This window comes from Poromitra crassiceps (assembly GCF_964638095.1).
Source record: "Poromitra crassiceps genome assembly, chromosome: 2".
In the NCBI taxonomy this organism is placed as follows: Eukaryota; Metazoa; Chordata; class Actinopteri; order Beryciformes; family Melamphaidae; genus Poromitra; species Poromitra crassiceps.
In genome coordinates this window covers 116,536,260-116,559,444 of record NC_139624.1, presented here as the reverse complement: position 1 = coordinate 116,559,444, position 23,185 = coordinate 116,536,260, and positions in this window count along the sequence as shown.

Below are 23,185 nucleotides of genomic sequence, written 5' to 3'. Positions count from 1 at the left end.
TGCTGGTAAGGATCAGGGTCTGGGATACAATTACGGCCTTGCAAACATTGTAGATAGCCACATTTAAACACTGTTTATGTCTTGTATTAAGTTGTATATATATTCTTACTTATTGTGTTGTCTGTGTATCTTATGTAGCTTGTCCACCAACTACACCAAGCCATTGTCTGATTCTGATTAATGACCTGTGTCTTCTTTTGTTGCTTCAGCTTTACAGATGTGTATGTGGGTTGGCCTGGGCGCACACACGATGCTCGGGTTTTTGCCAACTCGCCCATCTACAGAAAGGCTGAAGAGCAAGGTGGGTACCTCTTCCCACGTGAAGTAAGTACATACAGTATGATCTGCAATGTTATCTGATTGGTGTGCCTGTGTTTACTGCATTAATAACTAATATCTATGTTTAGATAAATCCACCATTTCTATTCAAAATTGGGTAACACTTTATAATAACGTTCAGTAGTAAATCATTTATAAGCTATTAATTAATGATGAACTAATCACTAATAAACTAAGTGCTATGTAAACATATTAAAAACGTCTTTGAGTAAATCATGAAATTATCATAAATAAAACGTTAGTAAATTGTTAATAATTAATCAATATTCTATCCAAAGTTTTTATATTCCAACCATTATCTCTATAAACATTTATTAATCATGAACAAATGATGAGCAAATCATTAGTAAATTATTTAAAAGTAATTAGTTGATACATTATAAATCACTTCTAAGTCAGTTTTTATATTGCAACTTCTGTTTATCAGTATCTCGCCACTTACACATTTGTTAATCATGAACAAATGATGAACAAATCATTAGTAAATGATCTGCATATAATTTGTGGATGTCTCATTAATTACTTGTAAGGTAGCCTGTTAAAAGCCTCAAAACAATGATACTGTACCGGTTATGACCTGTTAATGAAGCCTCTCCCATGCGGGTGAACAGGGACTGACTCCATGTATCCCCAGGCCAACCGAAGCAGTCAGCACTTAGAAGCACTGCAGCACAAACTACAAAGTTTTGCCCAACTGTAATAAATGATGTGTAAATAATTTACAACTCACTTATAACGCTTCCTCAACGGTTACAAATGATTTGTACATGTATACAAATCATTTATAAAGCTTTCTGTATCCCCTAATCTAAAGTGTAAACAATTCATCACTCATAAATGTGTTACATATAATCTGTAGATCTTCCTCAACAGTTACAAATGATTTGTACATGTATACAAATCATTTATAAAGCTTTCTTTATCCCCTGATCTAAAGTGTAAACAATTCATCACTCATAAATGTGTTACATATAATCTGTAGATCTTCCTAAACAGTTACAAATGATTTGTACATGTATACAAATCATTTGTAAAGCTTTCTTTATCCCCTAATCTAAAGTGTAAACAATTCATCACTCATAAATGTGTTACATATCATCTGTATATCTTTCTCAACGGTTACAAATGATTTGTACATGTATACAAATCATTTATAAAGCTTTATTTATCCCCTAATCTAAAGTGTAAACAATTCATCACTCATAAATGTATTACATATAATCTGTAGTTCTTCCTCAACGGTTACAAATGATTTGTACATGTATACAAATCATTTATAAAGCTTTCTGTATCCCCTAATCTAAAGTGTAAACAATTCATCACTCATAAATGTGTTACATATAATCTGTAGATCTTCCTCACCTGTTTTTTTTTTATTGGATCATTAAAATACAGCATTCCAATTACAAAAAGGGGTAATATACCAAAAAATCAAGGTCTGGGGGGAAATAAATACTTTTTTCAATCGAAAATGTGTGGAACCATGATTTACAAATTGAAAACACAATAATTACAACAATAAAACAGTGTCAGTGTCTCTAAACCTTATGGGAAAGCCTACATATTCTCCATATAGCTTTGTTGTCAAATTATAGGACACCATACTGTACGGATATATTTACAGATGATGACTTATAAACTAGAAGTGCACAAATGGAAAATAAGCAAAGAAAAAGGTGTTCATTTAGTATCTCAGCAACATGTACAATACATATTGTATCGATGAAACTGGTTGTTGAAATCATCCAAAGTCCACTCCACAGGCAGGCAGATCTTGAGACGGACGTCCCTGTGTTTGTTTCCCCTGCCACCACAGCCAGCGGTTCGTCTGCCTGATAAAGAAAATTATGTTACAATGGTCATGGCAGATGGAGGAGACTACCGTCTCACTGTAGCAAGGCACACAAGCAAGCATTTATTTCTGAAACAAAATATTTTCGCGGCCACAAGATTGAGCGAAAAAAGGTGCGTTTGTGTAAACTATTCAGATTTCTCTGAATGGCGAGGGACGCTAACTGCTGCTTTCTGCCATTTTAGCAAGTCCCATTCTAATAACTTGCTCGCAATAAATAACTAATTGGCTTTGCTCTAGACATGTTTGCAAAAACTGCTGTAATACTAGCTTGGTTAGACAGTGGTGTTTATCTACTCCTCCTGATGGCTAGCTCGGCTAACGCTAACCTAGCTACGCTAGCCGTGGTCAGCTATCGATCTAAGTTAGCCATTAGGACACATTTTTATTAGCAAACACCATAATCATACTAAAGTTACCATGCGGGTGTTAGCAACCCCCGTCAGAGTCAAGGAGGCAGGAGACTTACTTTGGTACAGGCTTAATAATTCACAGCTTCCCAGCAACTCTCAGCATGGACGTCAGTCATGAGCACAGGAAAGCAACAACAACACAGTTCCGGCTGGAAACATGCATGCACTTCAGTTCCTAGTCAGACATCAACATCACTCTAAAAACCAGAATCGCCACAGTATCGTCTCTGATTTAATTTCAGTAGGTGGCTGGAAAGTGGCACGGTTGATATTGTACTTACATTGCTGCTGTGTTTACAGTTTGCAGACCGCTGCCATGTTGGATCTGCGCTGCAGACGCAGCTTGCGTGTGCGCGTTCCCGTGAACGATGTAGGGAGGGGAGGGGGGACCCCTCCGAACGGAACATCACTGAATGCAGCTTCAATGAGACATCCACAACTTTCATCAACAACTTTCAATCATTTACTAATGATTTGTTCATCATTTGTTCATGATTAATAAATGTTTATAGAGATAATGGTTGGAATATAAAAACTTCATAGTATATTGATTAATTATGAACAATTTACAATTTACGTTTTATTTATGATCATTTCATGATTTACTGAAAGTTTATAGATGACTTACAACACGTTTTTAATATGTTTACATAGCACTTATTAATCATCTACAAATGTTTTGTAAATGATTAGTTCATCATTAGTTCATCATTAATTAATAGCTTATAAATGATTTACTACTGAACGTTATTATAAAGTGTTACCCAAAATTGTTTTATGTCACAGGGGCACACTGTTAGAATCAATCTTCTTTTACTGCTTGTCCTCCCTTACAACGTCCATAAACCTAGTCTATTTGGCCTTCCTTTTTCACTCTTCCTACACTGCACATATCCAACCCTTCTCAATCTGGCCTCTCACCTTGCCAACTGTCCAACACACGCTGTCCACCCCACACATAAACACATACTTATACATCTGCATTACTCTCTCCACAGAACTCCATCGCTGTGAACGGAGTGGAGATCCCTGTACATCTGATAGGAGACCCAGCGTACCCCATCCGGCAGTGGCTGATGAAGGGGTTCACCAACCACCATGTACTCGATGAGCAGCAGATAACCTTCAACTTCAAACTCAGCTCGGCAAGGATGGTTGTGGAAAAAACCTTTGGCCGTCTCAAAGGTCGCTGGAGGTGCCTGGCCAAGCGTAATGACATTGATACTGCATTTATGTCTGATGTTGTTGTTGCCTGTTGTATTCTACACAACATCTGTGAAATCAACAAGGAACACTTCTTGCCAGAGTGGAACACTGAGCAACCTGACTTCCCAGCCCCTGACAGAGATGCTTACCATGGTGCACATGCACAGGGTCACCAAGCTATCCGTGCAGCCATTATGTCCATTCTGTAGGCTATTTACACACTGTAGATGTCAAATTTCCTTTTTTCCACTATAGTATATGCAGTAATTAACACATTCACTGCCAACAGTTTTTTTTTTACTGTAGGTAGCTTCTGCCAAGGTTTTTTTTTAGGATTCTGGCTCATCTTTCAAGAGCCGAGGATTATTTTCTGCTAGGATTTTGTGAACACAAAATATCTCAAAAGAACTAATAGAATGTGTGCTTTCTCTGTCTAAAAGAGTTAGTTTGTAGAGTTAGTAGTTATGTAGGCATTAGCAGTTGAATACAGCATGGTTTCAGAGATTTTCAGAGAGTTTTGAGATAAATGGATTTTTAGAACCACCTCACGTGCCTGTGATTATGGGTGCCCTTGGGCAAGTGTGTATACAGTATTGTGTTTGTGTGTGTGTGTGTGTGTGTGTGTGTGTGTGTGTGTGTGTGTGTGTGTGTGCGTGCGTGCGTGCGTGATTCGATAGAACAGGCAGAACAGTCACTTTAACCATTTATTTTTGGCATCAGTGAGACATCAGACATCTAAACAATATCGTTCTGAACAATTTCCTCCATAACAGCACCCGCACCCCCCTCTCCTTCAAACTCCTCCCTCCGTAGGTGTGTCTCTGGTGGCTTTGCAGTGTTTGTCACAGGCGAGTTTCTGCTGCCTGTCTGTCTGTGCTGCTGCTGCTGGCGCGGCCGCTCGTCGGGCGAGTCTGGATTAGACTGTAAAATCGGGCTCGTTCGTTTCTGGGTTTTCGGTTGTGAGCTTTGATGAAGCTGCGTGCGATTCTGGGCTTTCTGCTGGTGTTTCAAAGTGTGTTGCACCCATAATCTATTATGCAAATTTGCAATCCCCCACCGCCAGCTCCCAGCGCGAAAGCGAAAGCGTTTTCGCCAATCCATTTTCATGAGAATGGCTTCCTCACGCTGCTGTTTTTTCTTGGCTTTCTCTCGTCTGGAGAACACTGTCGCCACTTAGTGGGTCGGTGGAATGGGTTGTACACATTTAGTGGCTCCCATATTTTTATAGGAGACGTAGGGGGCTTGGATCCACGTCCCACCGTCAATTTTTTTTTTTTTTTTTTTTGACGAGTTAACTCGTCCACAGCAGTCAAGCGTTGGTTTCTGCTTGACGAGTTACCTCGTCCACGGCAGTGAACGTGTTAAGGGCTGTAGTACCCTCAGAGGTTTTAAATCCTCCATTAAGAAGTGGCTGAGAGAGGGTCAGTCCTGCGGCCACCTATAGTCATGTGTGGCCTCATATACTGTTTATTTCTGTGCTATGTCATTTATTTTTTACCATTTGCCAATGTGTGATTTTAGTGGATTGCTATACCTCTATGTTCTATTTTTACTGTTAGGCGCATTGTATATGCTGTATCTTGCTATTAGTATCATTTTTTGTCATGTATCTTGATTGTTTAGACATTAGGATTTTCCTTTAATTGCTGTATTTGATATGTACTGTGTGCGCACAGGACTCTGTGTGCCCAGGGACTACAGATGCAAATTAGCTTTTAGCTATCTCGGGTGCAATATATTTATTGTGTACTGTCCCTGCTTCAATAAACAATAAAGATAAAGATACATTTGTTTGTTTTTCTATTTTTTAAGATGTTGGCTTTCTTATTATATCTAACAGCCAATCTAACAGCCAATGTCATTTTTATGGAAACTTGTATGACTCCTGTCTCCTTAGTGTCAGGTGGCTATTTGCTGTGAATAAAGCTTGACTTTTGAACTTGATTTGCTGATCCTTTCTTGATGATGAAACAACTGTAAAAAAAAATGAATGTGGGTTTAGAGAAAACATTATTTCAGATTACAACATTATTTCCCAGGGGGCCATACTGACTTACATCAAGTAAGTGAAGGGCCACACACCCCATTGTTAACCCTCTCTCCCTCTGTGATTGATAATTTCTCCTGCTAATCCCCTGATATAATATAATATATACTGTGATACAAATCCACTGGCTGCAGCAGATTAGATTTATTAACAATTCTGCATTTTCTATATTTTGGGGTTATTTTTTCTTTTGAATGAGTTGAGGGCAGGATTGAGATGGTCCAGGGGCCGGCAGACAAAAGGATGATCATTGTTCATGTAAATTAACCACTCAACAGTCGATGTCACAATGTCCTTCGATGAGTGTCTGCTACATTTCCTGAATGTACACGGAATGTACACTCGTCAGCTCCACCCAGCCCGTGTTTTCCTTCTCAAAGGCCATGATTATCATATGGTTGGGGTGGGAAGAGATGGGGGTGAGACAATTATCTGATAATTGTCCATATGTTAAGTGACCTCTCTCATCCATTCATGTCACAATGTGCATAATGGCTTCCACACCCAAGGCCTGCCCAATTTGGGGGCGGGGGGCCATGCACCATTCATGTTACAATGTGCATGATGGCTGTCTATCTGCCTGTCTGTCTGCAAGATGCGTAATGTACTCTCGCTGTACGGCGCTGGCTTCAACACCCAGGCCTGCCCAATTTGGGGGCGGGGGGCCATGCAGAGTCTCCATGGTTTAGAAATATTTAAAAAATCACAACTTTGTCTTTCAGTGCATTTAGATGTCGAATGTAAACTGTCTATACAATAATATCAAACAAACTGGCAATCAGCCAGCAGCGAGCACACTCACCGGTGTTTTTAAAGTTTAGGTGCACGGCACAGGAGAATACTTTGAAGGAGGAGAGCCAGCTTTGTGTTTATAAACACAACGAAAGGACATTTTGTGTGCTTGCTCTGGTTAAAGATAATATTTCTTTATTCTCACAGCAACCAATGGATATTGTCACTGTTTATTTTAACAGGTGTTCATATTAACTTTAATTGTGTTTGTGATGTTATGACTGATGCTAACATGAATCATATGATGAAACAAGGGTTCAAGTAAAGTGTTTTTATTTCAAAGATAAATCAAACGGTCACACAAAAAAATAAGGAACAAAGCCATTAAAAAAATGTCCTAAAAATAGTTAAAAAGTAAAAAAAAAAAGGGACAAAAATAGTGCAAAAAAAATAATAAAAAATGGTCAAAAGCACTTCTATAAAAAGGTAAAAAAAATTAGATAATAAAATAAGTCTGTAGTGCGCTGTTACGCTGACGCCACTCTCTCTCTAGAGGACTAGTACAAATGACATGCTGTGCAAAATGGCAATACTGTCTTGTCAGTCCAGCTGCTGGAGGAAGGAGGAGGAACCAGGTGGCTCGAAAGACTTGTATGAGTCATCCGCATGGCGCCGGTATTGTTGCTGAGGGTAATACTGCCTTTGGGGGGTGTGAGCGTGGTACTGGGAAGGAGATGGACCTGGGTTCTGCTGGACTGGCACTGGCTGGCGTGAAACCAGGTCGAGTTCTGTTCCAGCATGTGCTGCTGCATGTCCTTGAACAGTTCCTTGAATGTGCTCACAGACTCAGCGTGCTGTTGAGCAAGTGCTGCCTTCTGCTGCTCTTCGCGGGCTGCTTGGTGTTGCTCCCGGAGGCTGTCTCTCTCCTGCTCATCACGGTCCAACCCGGCCCACAGCTCCTTCATCTCCTTCGCCATCAGCTGCCCTTTTGTGACCCTCTTCTTCTTTGCTGGTGGCTGGCTGCATCCTAGAACAGAGAAAAAGAACACAAACTCTTAGGACACAGGCAGGCAGGCAAACAAACAGAACAAAACAATAGGGGGCATGTTAGGATTTCCCCTGCATTATAAAGCTTGGTTTAGCAATTTTCTCTAGGTTTTGTATAGGATGTGGGGTGTTTATTATCTGTTGGCTATCTGCTCTGACTGTTTGTAAACAGGTCTGGTACCCAGCCAAGGCCAAGCCCTCCACAAGGTATCACCCACCATTAATCACTACTATAACAACAATATCAACAACTATAACACGTTTTAACATTTTACCTGGTTCATCAGATTCAACGCCTCTACTGCTGGGTCTGCTGGGTCGACTGCTGGGCCTGGTCGTGCTGGGCCTGGTCTCGGTCTCGGTCTCGGTCTCGTGCTCGTGCTCAGGGTTGCAGGACGGGGTCGGTGACCCATCTCGATCGAGTTGAGGCTGATCGGGCTCCTCCATGCTGCTGATTAATGCAACAGGGTTGGCAGAGTGGCTTGGCCCCCAGATTATTTGGCACAAATCGAAATATGGCCAATCCATGCGACCACGACCACTTCTTCCATTGTGGTCGTTAACCTGATGATATTTCTTCCTCAATGTTTTTAATTTGCTCGTGACCTGAGCCTTGTCACGAGCAAAGCCGCGCTGATGCAGTTCTTTCGACAGCCTCTCCAATAACGGGCCGTCCTTCACTGTCCCGGTTATGTGTTTGTTGATCTGATCTTCGGCCCTGAGAGTCAGAAGCAGCCGGACTTCGCTGTCGCCCCAATTTCCAGACATGTTCTTGTTCGCAAGTTATTAGGTAGTTACAAGTTAGCTGAAGTGTGGTCCTTGCACACACAGCCCTGCGGTTTTAAGCCCAGTGGGTCGCGCTGTGGCGACGTATGTTGTTTACGACGCGCGCAGCCCGCGTCATCAGGATGTCACGCCCATTCGCACCTCTTTGCCGGCTGGGTGCTACGACGCTTTCAGGTGGAGGCGGGTTGTCCGCTAATACGGCGCTGTGACAAGCTTTGGTCCCGGGACAAAAGGCGTACAAGAATTACCCACCAACGCGCGTTCATGACTTTCACATCGGAGGCGCGAATCCTATTTTCCGTGCATTTTTCGGCTTTCAAGGCCGGTGTGAAAGAGCCTTATGTCTCAGATGTCACGGAAACACACAATTTCACAGCAAACTGATCCTGGATCCAATGGCACTATCTCGAGGGAAGATGTTGGTGGAGATGGCGTTGAAACACAAATACCCAGACACAGGTAATATTGATTATGTAGACATGAATCACACAAATCGATTAGTTAACGATAGATAGCCATGAGGCAGTCAAGTGCGACTGCCACCAGCTAGGATCACACACCAAATTAGACATAAAAACTCCTCCCAGATGCGATCGCATAATGTAAACATATTGGAGGCAAATGATAGTGTATAGCCAGTTTTCCGAAATCATGAGGACTAACATATTTGACCCAGATTTCACTGTTTGATAGTGTGACAGCACACGGCTCTGAAAGCCAGTCAGTCACAGCGCCCGCAGCTTCACAGCGCCTGCACCTGCACACAAGTCTCTCCCTGCTCCATCACTAAAACTCTCTCTCTCTCTCTCCCTCTCTCTCACACACACACACACACACACACACACACGCGCGTGCACAAAACCAAAACGTGCAGCGCTGTCGGCCGTAATTAACAACTGTAATTAATCACAAAAAGCCTACCTTAGTAACCCAATCCCGTTGAACCCACCTCATTTAGGACAAGCAGACGCCCTTCCCATGTTGTTTTGCAAGTGAAATCATTAATCCAAAACACATAGGCCCCTATTCTCCCACCGGCCTTCGGCGCTAAAACGGGCCTTAAACGCAAAAAATCATGCCTTGCGCCTGCCTCGGGAAGATATCAACATGGCTTAACGCTGCCAAATGCGCTTTAGGCGGAATGGGCGTGGCGCACTCCCTGAATGGGCGAGAATGGGCGTTTCGGCGTGAAATATCGGCCTAATGATATCTTCCCACCTGGCGTAAATTTAGCGCTTTGTGCTTTTGAAAACCAGGCCTATTCAGTGCGCCAATTGAGCGGGCGCTCCTCTGCCTCTCCCCTGTCACCCTTCTCTGTCTCTCTCTGAAACCAGGCCTATTCAGTGCGCCAGTTGCGAGGAGCGCTCCTCTGCCTCTTCTCTTTTTTTTTTCTCAATTTTTTTCCCCGATTTTTTATCCCATTTTATCCCCCGTTTAGTGCTCGTTTTTTTTGATTGCTCATTCCTGGTTGCTACTCCATCCTCTGCCGATCTGGGGAGAGCCGAGACTGATTCCATGCTTCCTCCGATACATGGGCAGTCAGTCAGCCGCTTCTTTTCACCTGCCAGAGGAAGCTTCACCGGTAGGACATAGCACGTGGGAGGTTCACGCTATTCCATCAAGTTCCCCTCCTCTGAACAGGCGCCCTTAACGATCAGAGGAGGAACCACATTAGCAACCAGGATGTTGCATGTTTTTGTGAAGGGGGTTCCTATATGAAGGAGACCCCCGGGAGGCACGGGGAGAACATGCAAACTCCACACAGAAAGGCCATTTTGCCGACCCCACCCGGGCGGTGGGCACTCGAGGACATGCAGTGTGTGGACGGGCACGCATTCCTTCAGCGCTCACCTGCAATACTTGCAGTGAAGTTTGTAGTGCTGTGCTGTACCCCTGTGTGGTACGTGTGCTGTGTTGTGAAGTGGCTAAGCTAGTCGTTTTAGGGGTCCACCCGCTATGCCGACCACCCGCAATGCCGACCTTAGGTTTAGGCGTGGGGGTGGGAGAGGTTAGGTTTTGGGTTAGGGTCTGGGGGAGGTTAGGTTTAGGCATGGGGGGAGGTTAGGTTTGGCGTGGGGGCTGGGAGAGGTTAGCTCCACCGACACGCTGCACGGCACGCCGCCTTGCTCAGCTGGTTCTGCTTGTGGGCTATCGGCATTGCGACCTGTCGGCACTGCGGCCTGTCGGCACATAGACGCGGCACCGTCGTTTTATATCTAGCTCTTTAGAGTGCGGTGTTATCTCTATTATACATGTGCTGTGTTGTGAAGTGGCTAAGCTAGTCGTTTTATATCTAGCTCTTTAGAGTGCGGTGTTATCTCTTACTATATAAATCCGGCATTACTCCGGCCCATTCGCCATACCTGTGCGGTTCTATTGTGTACCTCCTCACCTCGTTGCCCATGCCCTATATGAATTGGTTTTAGATAATAAAGTGACTTTTGTATGTACAATCTGTTTCCTGTGTGGGATATTTCCAGCCTTGGTGACAGTGAACCAATTACCGGTTCTCAAGGTAGCAGCATTTAGCTGCCTTTATATCGAAAGGTTTATTACACTGGTGGCAGCGGTGGGATAAACCTCTCAAAATGTCACTCGAGGCTGGTCCCAATCAACCTGGGCCTATTATTCAGAATGGTGAAGAAAATCCGGCGGTCGTAGTAATGCCTCCCAATCTAGGTAATTCACTTTCCACCCCCCGTCCAGTATTTATGCCGGAAACGTTTACTGGGGTGGGACGCCAGTGGACTGACTGGTCTGAACAATTTGATTTGGCAGCCGATGTAAACAATTGGGATGACTCCCTTAAACTCAAATTCATGTCATTACTTCTGTCTGGGCGCGCTCGGGACATCTATAGTGGCATATCGGCTGAAGCTAAAAGCAATTATGCACTGTTGAAAGCTGCCATGACCAGGTGTTTAGAGCCTTGTGACAGTGACGACTGGAGTAGAGCTGCGTTCGCGGGCAGGAGGAGGCTGCACACTGAAACTGCTCGTGAATTTGGTAATGCATTACGCCGCTTAGCCGTTAGAGCTTATCCGACAGCGGATGAGGGCACCTGTGACCTGCTAGCTAGAGACCATTTTGTAACCCACTTTGCCATTGGAGATTTTCGTATTAGTTTGCGTAGTGCCAAGCCAGACACCCTGGAATCTGCCATTAATTTAGCTGTCGAAATGGAACTGTTAAGAAATTTAGAACATTCCCAGGCTCCTCCCCCTGATGTTAGAGTTCGAGAAGTTTCAGAACATAAAACAAAAAGTGATGAGAGAATGGATGTTTTGTTGGGGGTGGTGGAGGGACTGCGCCAGGAGGTTAAATCATTGCAGGGTGCAATATTACAAAGGGCCCCCACAAACATGTCTACTAGTTTGGGCCATCCTAGTAGAGACCCAGAAGGACTAGCCCCGCCCACCAACGCAAGACCAGGGTGGTGGTTGTTGGGAATGTGGGTGTGATCGACACATACGCCGTAACTGCCCTTATTTGCAGGGAAACTAGAGGGGGCCGGCACAGAGGGCCAAATGCCCGCCCCCGTACCTTCTCAAAGTGTGGCCTCTACAAGCGATGTTGGTGGCTCCGCCTATTTGGCCGCCAAAATAGGTGGGTTGGAATCCATGGTGGATAGTGGGGCCAATCGGTTCATAATCCCCAAACAAATATGGCTGACAATTACCAAGGGTGGGTCTGAGCTAAGTGAGTACAATAGGGAGGTGTCAGCCGCTAATGGAGGGGATATGGGGGTCATGGGGCAATGGCAAACAGTCTGTCAATTTGATTCATTGGCAGTAGTCACTGAATTTTTGGTTGCGGATATCCCCTCTCAAGAGATTATGTTGGGATTTGATTTTCTATCCAAATATGGCGCTGTACTGTATTTTAAAGAGAGAATTTGTCGCATAATGGGGAAGACATTACATTTGTTGGTCCCCCAGGATGTGCACCAACCTCAAGTGGTGGTGATCCAGGCTGACACTGTGGTGCCCCCCCGCAGCGAGGCAATTATTAGAGGGGCTGTCGCTGCTGGATTTGGGGATGGATTAGAGGGTATGTTGGAGCCCTCTTCTTCATTGCCAAACCACTGCAACATTTTAGTAGCCCGTGTAGTTTGCCGGGTAAAAGAGGGGACCCTTCCTGTTCATGTGATTAATGTCACAGGCGATGAGGTAGTTTTAAAATCTGGTATGAAAGTGGGTACTTTTTACGCTAGTATCGAGATAGAGAATGGCGGGGAGGGGAGAGATAGTGAGCAGGTAAAACCCACCCAGCCCTCGTCAACTGATTCTCTTTTGTCCCGGTTTGGCATTGACCAAAAAGGCCTGGACCCTTTGGAGGTCGAGGCGGTGTCAAAATTGCTATCTCGCCATCAATCTGTTTTTAGCACTGGGGATTCAGATCTAGGCAGGACCCATCTTGCACTACACCAGATTGACAGTGGCGATGCCAAACCTGTTAAATTGCCCCCTCAGCGTGTTCCACTTCATTTACAACAGGAGGTAGCTGAACACATAAAGCAAATACAGGATAATGACATCATCCGCCCTTCATGCAGCCCTTGGGCAGCCCCAGTGGTCCTAGTTAGAAAACGTGATGCTAGCCTCCGCTTTTGTGTAGACTACCGTAAGCTAAACGATCTGACTATAAAAGATGCTTATCCACTTCCTAGAATTGATGATGCATTGGACAGTCTATGTAATGCTCGCTGGTTCTCCACTTTGGATTTAGCCAGTGGGTATTGGCAAGTGGAGGTAGACGCTAATGATAGGCACAAGACTGCATTCATTACACGCCAGGGGCTGTTTGAATTTAATGTCCTGAGCTTTGGTCTATGCAACGCTCCAAGTACTTTCCAGAGGTTGATGGATGTAGTGCTGGCTGACCTACAGTGGAACACCTGTCTAGTGTATCTAGACAACATTATTGTGTTTGGTCGCACCTTCCAGGAACATCTGATGCGTCTGGATGAAGTACTTTTAAAGTTGCGTGAGGCTAATTTGAAGGTTAAACCTTCAAAATGTAACCTGTTTTCTGCCCAGGTTCAATATCTTGGCCACATCATTTCAGCTGAAGGGGTTAGGGCAGACCCAGCAAAGATGCAGGCTGTGCGGGAGTGGCCCGCCCCTAGGACCCAGACTGAGGTGGAAAGTTTTGTCGGCTTGGCCTCATATTATAGGCGTCTTGTGAAAAATTTCGCTCAAATAGCCCGCCCAGTACATCAGCTGACAGAAACTGGGAGGCGTTTTAAGTGGACCGATGTATGCCAACATGCATTTGAACAGCTCAAACGAGGTTTGCTTTCTGCATCTGTGTTGGCTTATCCGGACCCCAGTAAGCCATTTATTTTATTTTAGTGACTCGGGCATTGGTGCTGCTGTGCTATCGCAGGAGGAAGGGGGATTTGAGCGGGTAATAGCATATACTAGCCGGGCCTTGACAAAGTCAGAGCGAAAGTACGCAACAACTAAAAAAGAGCTATTGAGCATGGTAACTTTCACTAAGCATTTCAAGCATTATTTGCTTGGTAAGGAATTTATTTTGCGTGCTGATCATAACTCCCTGCGATGGCTACACAATTTCCAGGGTCTGGAGGGGCAACTAGCCCGGTGGATAGAGCAGCTGGCCAACTTTCAGTACAAAATAGTGCATAGGCCTGGGAAGTTGCATGCTAATGCTGACGCTTTATCCAGAGTTCCAGGGTTTCTAGAGGGGCGCCAGACTGTTCCAAAACCAGACAATTTCATTGCCATCCAGTCAGTTCTAAAACCTGTCATACGAGCCGTTCGAGGGGCGGGCCATGCGGTAGACTCCACCCACAGTGCTGAGGTGGATGAAATAGCCAGAGCTCAGGCAGAGGATGTAGCGATACAGCAGTTAATTCGTCTCAAGAGGGGAAGGGGCGGGCAGAGCATAGAACTTCCAGATGATCCGGCTTTACGGAGCTATGCCCCAGTGTGGTCACAATTACAGCTGCAGGGCCAATGGTTAGTGAGAATACCCCCTGTTAATTCAGATGCCTCCTCCCAGGTACAGGTGGTCCTTCCTGGTGCATTGGTACCCAGCGTGTTGGCCCAACTACATAATTCAACAACCGGGGGGCATTTGGGGGTACAGAAACTACAGGCAAAAGTTAAAGACCGTTTTTATTGGCCTGGGTGGTTCAGGGATGTAAAACAGTGGTGCAGGGAGTGTGTGGATTGCGCCTCACGTAAAACTCAAGGGCCAGCCCCTTGTGCGCCACTGCAATCTGTTATGGCATCAAGGCCTCACGAGCGGGTAGCCTTGGATATTTTGGGACCCCTGCCCGAGACCACTGCCAAAAATAAATATATTCTGGTAATAGGGGACTATTTTTCTAGATGGACAGAGGCATTTCCCCTCCCTAATCAAGAGGCCCAAACCATTGCCAAAGTGGTAGCAGAGCAATGGGTGTGTCACTTTGGTGCCCCACATAGCATTCACACGGATCAGGGCCGTAAGTTTGAGTCTCATTTGTTTCAGGAGTTATAGGCTGCTAAACATTCATAAGACTCGGACATCAGCATATCACCCCCAGTCAGATGGATTAATCGAACGCTTCAATCGCACCCTTTTGTCAATGTTGTCCTTATTTGTGGAGGATAACCAGACAAACTGGGATACACTGCTGCCGTATGTTATGATGGCATATCGCAGCAGTGTCCACGCCAGCACAGGGTTTACACCCTATAAGGTGCTATTTGGCCGAGAGATTGTACTCCCAGTTGACATCATGTTACATCTAGGTGATAAGAAAAGGTTTCCATCAGCCAATCAATACATCACAAGCGTAGCAGGGATTTTGTCTACGGTAGTTGGCGCCGTGCGGAGACACCAAACTAAGGCATCGGGTCGGCAGAAGGCTGCTTTTGATGTCAAAGTTAATTTTCAGTTCTACTCAGAAGGGGAGCTAGTATGGATCCGTAACAAGGCTCTGCCCTAAACTTCAATGACGCTTTAGGGGCCCATTTCGGGTCTTAGAGAGGGTTACTGAGGTGTTATACAGAGTAGTGCTAGTGCAGGGAGGGCCCGAGATGGTGTTGCACTTCAATCGGCTCAAGCCATATCTTTCCCCGAACCCAGAACCACTGGCAACCCATGATGGAGGGGGGAGAGACCGGTCGAGGCAGCCATTCAACCCAGAACCACTGGCAACCCATGATGGAGGGGGGAGAGACCGGTCGAGGCAGCCAATCGACCCAGAACCACTGGCAACCCATGACGGAGGGGGGAGAGACCGGTCGAGGCAGCCAATCGACCCAGAACCACTGGCAACCCATGATGGAGGGGGGAGAGACCGGTCGAGGCAGCCATCCAACCTACTGCGGCGGCTCAACCCAGAACCACTGGCAACCCATGATGGAGGGGGGAGAGACAGGTTGAGGCAGCCACCCAACCCAGAACCACTGTATCCCTCGTCGATTTAACGTGATTTAGATAAGTGACAGCGTAACGCGCTTCTACTGTCATGTCCTACTGTGATGTCCGCTCCAATAAATTGGCTCTACTTCACATTTTAGTTTTACAATAAAAACACATTTATGCAATGACTTTACATAATGTAGGCTATATTTATGTGCATCATCCTACCTGCAGCAGGGGAGAGAAAACGATATCTTTCTGGACAAACTTTCACCAATCTAATTAACTCATTAACTCATTCAGTGCCAGCCACTTTTGGAGAACGGATGCTCCCAGTGCCAGAGTTTTCAGAGCGTTTTCAGTGATTTCTCGAGGCCCACAGAATATTGTGTGATATTACTATGTAAACACCGAACACGCACAAGAACGAGCTGGCTCTATTGTATCATCAGCAAAAAAAAGTTTATTGATACCATTTTCCGTTCTTTAGTTATGAGCCGGAGAAGATAGGTTGTTTTCAGCGTTTTCAGGCTTTTCAAATTATTAGCTGAGATAATCCGCCTTTTGTGAAATGCAGCATTTCAAGCACATTCACTGAGTCTGAAGATAATATTTTCTGATGTAGTGACGTAGTTGTTGTGTGATGCCCTGCGTGCACCACCCCCCTCCCCCCCTCCCCCCGTAAACTCCTCCCCACACTGCACACAGCCTCACGCAACCATTATATTTTCGGAGTGCTGCGTTTGTGTGCTGCTGTCGGCTCTCAGCGCCACAGCAGGGAAGAGCCAACCCGGATTGCTGAATGGTTTGGCGTCAGGGGCTGCTTTCCTGGCTGCTAATCGGTTGGAGAAACTATACAGACAGACAGACAGACAGACAGGGACAGAGGGGCTCAGTTGTGAGCGCGGATTGACTCCTGTTCGGAGCCAATGTCAGCTCCCGCGACAGAGCAAATGGCTCTGGGAGCATGCATCGGGTTGTCTTTGATCCACGGCTTTTAGGCTGTTTCTCGGACCTGTCTCTAATCTGGACTGCACCGAGCAAGCACTGTCGCCACCTAATGAGTCCGTAAAATAGGTTATACACCTCCAATAGCTACTATAGTTGTACAGGAGCTGCGGAAGGCTTTGATCGACGTCCCACCGTCAAAAAACGCATTGGACGTCGAAGGACGTCCGTGGCATTCTACGTCACTATTTAATTGGACGTCGAAGGACGTCCATGGCATTCAATGAGTTAAGTGCCATAGACGACCTAACTCGTCTTACATAATCCAGCGCTTAAGTGCCAAGGACGGACTAACTCGTCTTACATAAAGATTTTTTTTTTTTGACAGTGGGACATCAATCAACCCCTTTTACATCTTCGAGATAACTATTTGGAGCAAGAGCATGTGTGTAATCTATTTTACCGACCACTAAGTGGCGACAGAGACCGAGAGAAGTCACAGCCACGGGACCCAAAAGCCACAAAAGCAGCCGCCTCCCGCGGAAGAAGCCCGGACACACACACACAGAACGGACAGAGATCCCTTCCCCCCAGAGCCGCGCAGCAACGCGCGAACACACACACACACACACACACACACACACACACACACACACACACACACACACACACACACACACACACACACACACACACACCGCGGAAGCAAGCCATTCAAGGAAATGGCGACGCGATTTTACAGTAATCCATTTCAGACTCGTCTTGCCCGACAGGCAAGCAGGCAGGCAGGCACGCAGACAGACAGGCAGGCAGCACAACGCGCTTCTGACACGCCCGCTGAAGCCAGGAGGAAGGAGGAGAAGACACACGGAGGGAGGAGTTTGAATGAGAGGGGTGTTTCCTGTTGTTATGGAGGAAATTACTGTTCAAAACTATTGTTTAGAATGTCTGACGGTCTTACTGATGCCAAAAATGAATGGTTAAAGTGACTGTTTCACAAAAAGCCATTTATCTCTGAATAAATTTCCAGACGCTGAAACCATGCTGTACTCAACGGCTAATATCTACATAACTACTAACTCTGCAAACTAACTCTTTTAGACAGAGAAAGCACACATTCTATTAGTTATTTTTAGATGATTGATGTTCATGAATTCTTAACAGAAAAGAATCCTCGGCTGTTCTAAAATGAGCCAGAATCGTCAAAAACACCCCTGGCACAACTTACCTACAGGAATGAAAACATGGCTGGCATTCAATGTGTTAATCTCATCATATAGGGATAGGCTATATTTTTCTAGCTGATGCGTTTAGAAAATTCTTTTCATTTTGATCTTGCTATAGTGTGCGTATTTACATGCTTGCAGTATTTAAACTGCAGTTTATTGGTTTGAGAAGCATAATAATATGGAATAATAGCCTATATATGGAGACAGACAGACGGGATGAAGGGAGGGGGGGGGGGGGGGAGCAGAGCGCTTGGCTTTGTCTGGTTTTACCGGATTTCTCCTGGAATTGGAGCTTAAAAGGCAAGCTTGTGACTCTTTACTGCACTTCACCAATGAGCTGATGGTGCATAATTTTACGCTTAAAAGGCGTGGTTATAATGGTCGAGGCCGCGTGTAGCGCCGACACCAAGATATCGAGTGCGCTGGTCCACACCCACTAATCTGCGCTGCGCCAGGCCTTAAATGCAGTTTCTACGCCGATTGCAACGATAGGCCCATAGGCTATACGTCCGATCTGCAGCCTGCAAATTAACTCCTCCAAGTCCTGAGTAAAGACACTCCACAGACCACAGCGATGTCAAGTTGTAAACTTGGCTGCCCGCAAATAAAGACAATTTCTGATTGACATATTCCAGCTTCTTCAGAAGCAGACAAAACTCACTGGCCGATGCGGAGGTCTGGACCCAGACAATGATTGACATGTAAAACATCTAAATTATTATTATTATTATTTATTTATTTTTGTCAAGGTGGAGCTGGGAAAAAAATCTAATTGTGTTACTGCATTCAGCTACTGAACCAAAGTCGTTTATTATAGCCAATTGGCTAATTGTGCCAATTAAGCTACTTATCCCCAGATCCTCTGGCCCTGGACATTAAACTGAATGCAGCAATTGGATATAGTGGTAAATCATTCTGAATCCCCCCTCCTTAAGCTAAATAAAAATATGAAGAATAATCATCATCATTCATGATAATAGCATTGCATTTTTATAGTAGCGCTTTTCACAACACAAAGCCATATAACTTTGTCCTACCAGACAAGACATGCAGTCTACCACTTCCACACACTGACACAGACGTACACACACTTATCAGGGATGCTGTAAGTACCTTGGGAATCTTATTTGGGAGGAGTGACTGTAAGTGATGTTATAGCATAAAATGTATTGCATGCAGGCCTCGTGCCAAATTTGACAGAATATGTTTTAAATGCACAAATAAGAAACTCATTAGAAAATATAGCAGTTATTTTCATGTAAACAATATATAGTTTTGCATGCATGCACCTAATTGTTTGTCCTATTTATTTCAGTTGTGTGTGAGGCTATTCCCTCGAAGATGCAGCAAAACCTGTGCCCTGCAGAACGAAAAGAGTGGACGATCCTGGATGTCTTCCTGGGTTCCAGCATTTCAGATGATGATCTGTATCAGGAGCTTGTTGATCCTGACTATGTACTACCAAGCCCGACCATGCCCATGATTGGGATCAGTCTGACATCAAAGTCAGACATGGAAGCTGCAGCACCAGAACCCACTGTGACTGGGACCAGTCTGACATCAGGGCCAGAATCAGGCATGGACGTTGCAGCACCAGAACCCACTGTGACTGGGACCAGTCTGACATCAGGGGCAGAATCAGGCATGGAGGGTGTAGCACCAGAACCCACTGTGACTGGGACCAGTCTGACATCAGGGCCAGAATCAGGCATGGAGGGTGCAGCACCAGAACCCACTGTGACTGGGACCAGTGTGACATCAGGGCCAGAATCAGGCATGGAGGGTGCAGCACCAGAACCCGCTGTGACTGAAGAGGTGAATAGCGAAGCAGCATCCGCATGTCCTCCACCTCTGAGGGAACCATGTGGTCCAAAATGCAGGAGGAGATGCACGGAGAAGATTTCAGGGGAAAGGCGACAGCAAATATGGAGAGAATACTGGAACCTGACATACAACGAAAAGAGATCCTGGATGTTCCACACCGTAAGTCAGCTCCCAACCAAGCAAGTTACAGTAGATACAAAAAGTCGCCGTGGCCGGTCATTTGTCTACTGGCTACATCATAGGCAGCGGGACGCATCTGAACTTGGGGGGGCCGGGGGGCGTGTCGGGGGGCCGCCCTCACCCCCCCATACACACACACACACACACACACACACACACACACACGTCTGTGAACCACCATCATTGATTATTATTATTATCATCATATAAAGATTTTGGTCGTTTGAAGCCAGATTCATATAGGAATATCTCATTTTAAATTAACATTAGGATTAGACGGTTGTGATGTCAGTATTCAGTCTTAACAATCATATATTTGCTCCTTTTCTCACTCACTCCTATGTCACCACCTGCTCTCCCTGCAGGGTTTGAGATTAAACTCTTTTTTTTTTATCACCAGCCAATATGGCTGCTAGATTTTAAAGTTACGAGCCAATTAATTTCAACTAGCCAAAATGTTTTTCTTGAAATAAACCAGAATATGAGTGCCACTGCATATAAGCATACGTATCAGTACAAATAAGTTATAGCATAATGAATCTATAAATTACAGTATTTCACTGATCAATTGTGTCATTTCAAATTGTGTGAAAATAAAGAGATTTTTATTTATATGTAAATTGATAGCAGGGGAGCACTTCAAGTGTGTCACTGGTATCCGGGTAGGTCACTTTATTTTTTATAAATAATTATGAGGGGGTGCCCCTTTTTCACACTTATGCACCTGGCCCCTAAACTGTCTGTGCACATCTCTGGATTGCAGGCAGGCTCCTTACTTGCACGTTTGAACGCCCACCATCTGCTCTGCTATTTCACTCATGTCTTTCTCTTCTCCCTCCCTCTCTCTCTCTCTCCCTCTGTCAATAGTCACAGCTCACAGCTGTATCTGTAGGTTCTTCACAATAAAAATTGTCCGGGTGTTTTGTCAATGAAAGTTCACCTTATATGAATCAGCAGTCATCAGGAAATGTTTAAACAAGGCTCCAGACGACTGAAAGTGATCAGCATTAAACGCTAGTCTAGCAGATGTCAAACAGAAACAACACTAAAAAAGAGGAAAAGTAAAGCAGCCTAGCCTATACAGCCTTTTAAAAATGTAATTTCCTGGTTCACTTTTGACTGGGAGAAGAAGGCAGGTGACGTGAAACTCAGACACTCACCACCCCCAACGTAGGCTACTCACCTGCTGCAGCTGTAGGCTACTGACGCTGCGCCTGGATCCTGTCTATGACAAGCGGCTTGTCCAACATCATATGTAGCGTTCTGCACCATCGCCTAATTGCTAATAATAGACATAGGTTCGCGCAAACAGATGCAGGATTCCCGCAATCCTGCGGCCAATTTCAGGCACTGATTGTGCAGAAAAGGAGGGGGCGCCCGCACGCACATTGTAAACAATGAAGTGTGTATTGCGAAGTGTGTATTGTGTCTCGTCAAATTGCATCAGCTGAGCTATCACTGGGAGCGGATGAGTGAGACAGATGCTTGGCTCAACTCGGTGTATCAAGTAGCAGGTAAAAAAAAGCACAGTTTGAAATGTACCCGGGCCATGGCCCGTGTGGCCCGGGCGGTTCCGCGGCGTATGGGCTACAGGACAACACTGCCGTGCCAAAACAGGTGTGCAAACTATTATTTTTGTCCACTTTGGGCTATCACCCCAAAAATGACAGCTTAGTCATCACCATGATGGGCAGATCAGACACCACCAGACCCCTGGCTCCACGTAAGGAGCAGAGAGGAACAAATGTGCCAACAAACAAGCTGGATACCCTTACAGAAAAAGCACATGAACTTCACATGTGAAATAATCACATGTGATCACATGTGATCACATGTGATTTTGCACAGGCAATTTTTCCACATGAAATTTCACATGTGCATTTTTCACATGTGCAAACATGTGATCACATGTGAAATTTCACATGTGATCACATGTGAAACACATGTGATCACATGTGCTTTTCCCATGAAAGCATGTGGTTTTGGAACGTTTTCACATGTGAAATGTGTGAAACCCATGTAAATTCCCATGTGATAACATGTGAAACCTATGTGATTACATGTGAAACCCATGTAAATTCCCATTGTAAATTAATACAAATTCCCATGTGAAACCTATGGGATTACATGTGAAACCCATGTAAAACCTATTGGATTGCAGGTGAAACCCATGTAAAACCTATGGGATTACATGTGAAAGACATGTAAATTCCCATGTTAAACCCATATGAATTCCCATGTGAAACCCATGGGATTACATGTGAAACCCATGGGATTACATGTGAAACCCATGTAAATTCCCATGTTAAACCCATATGAATTCCCATGTGAAACCTATGGGATTACATGTGAAACCCATGTAAATTCCCATGTTAAAACCATATGAATTCCCATGTGAAACCCATGGGATTACGGCCCCTATCGTTGCATCGGCGCAGTTTCTAGGCTGAGCGGCAGGCGCAGATCAAAGCAGTGGGCGTGGAAAGGCGCACTTGATATCGTCGTGCTGGCGCTAGATGCAGCCCAAAGCATTACAACCACGCCTTTTAGGCGTAAAATTATGCACCGTCATGCTCATTGGATAAGTGCAATAAACGAATCGCACGCTTGCCTTTTTAGCTCCAATTCCAGTGATCCCGCAAAACCAGACGAAAGCCAAACGCTCTGCCCCCCCCCCCCCTCCCTTCATCCAGCCTGTCTGTCTGCATTATAGGCTATTATTCCATATTATTATGCTTCTCAAACCAATCTAACTGCAGTTTCAATACTGCAAGCATGTAAATACGCTACACTATAGCAAGATCAAAGTGAAAATAATGTACTAAACGCATCAGCTAGAAAAATATAGCCTATTAGATTGGTGAAAGTTTGTCCAGAAAGATATCGTTTTCTCTCCCCTGCTGCAGGTAGAATGATGCACATAAATATACCCTACATTATGTAAAGTCATTGCATAAATGTGTTTTTATTGTAAAACTAAATGTGGAGTAGGGCGAAGTTATTGGAGCGCACATCACAGTATAGCAGATGACAGTAGAAGCTTCCGAAGCGCGTTCCGCTGTCACTTACCTAAATCACGTTAAATCCACACAGGGTATATATAGGCTCAAGAGGACATATATGTTTCACATAGGGTGGTGTTTCATTTCATGTTTTATTTGGTCCAATATTGAAATGTTCGACAATTGCAGGTTGTCTTACC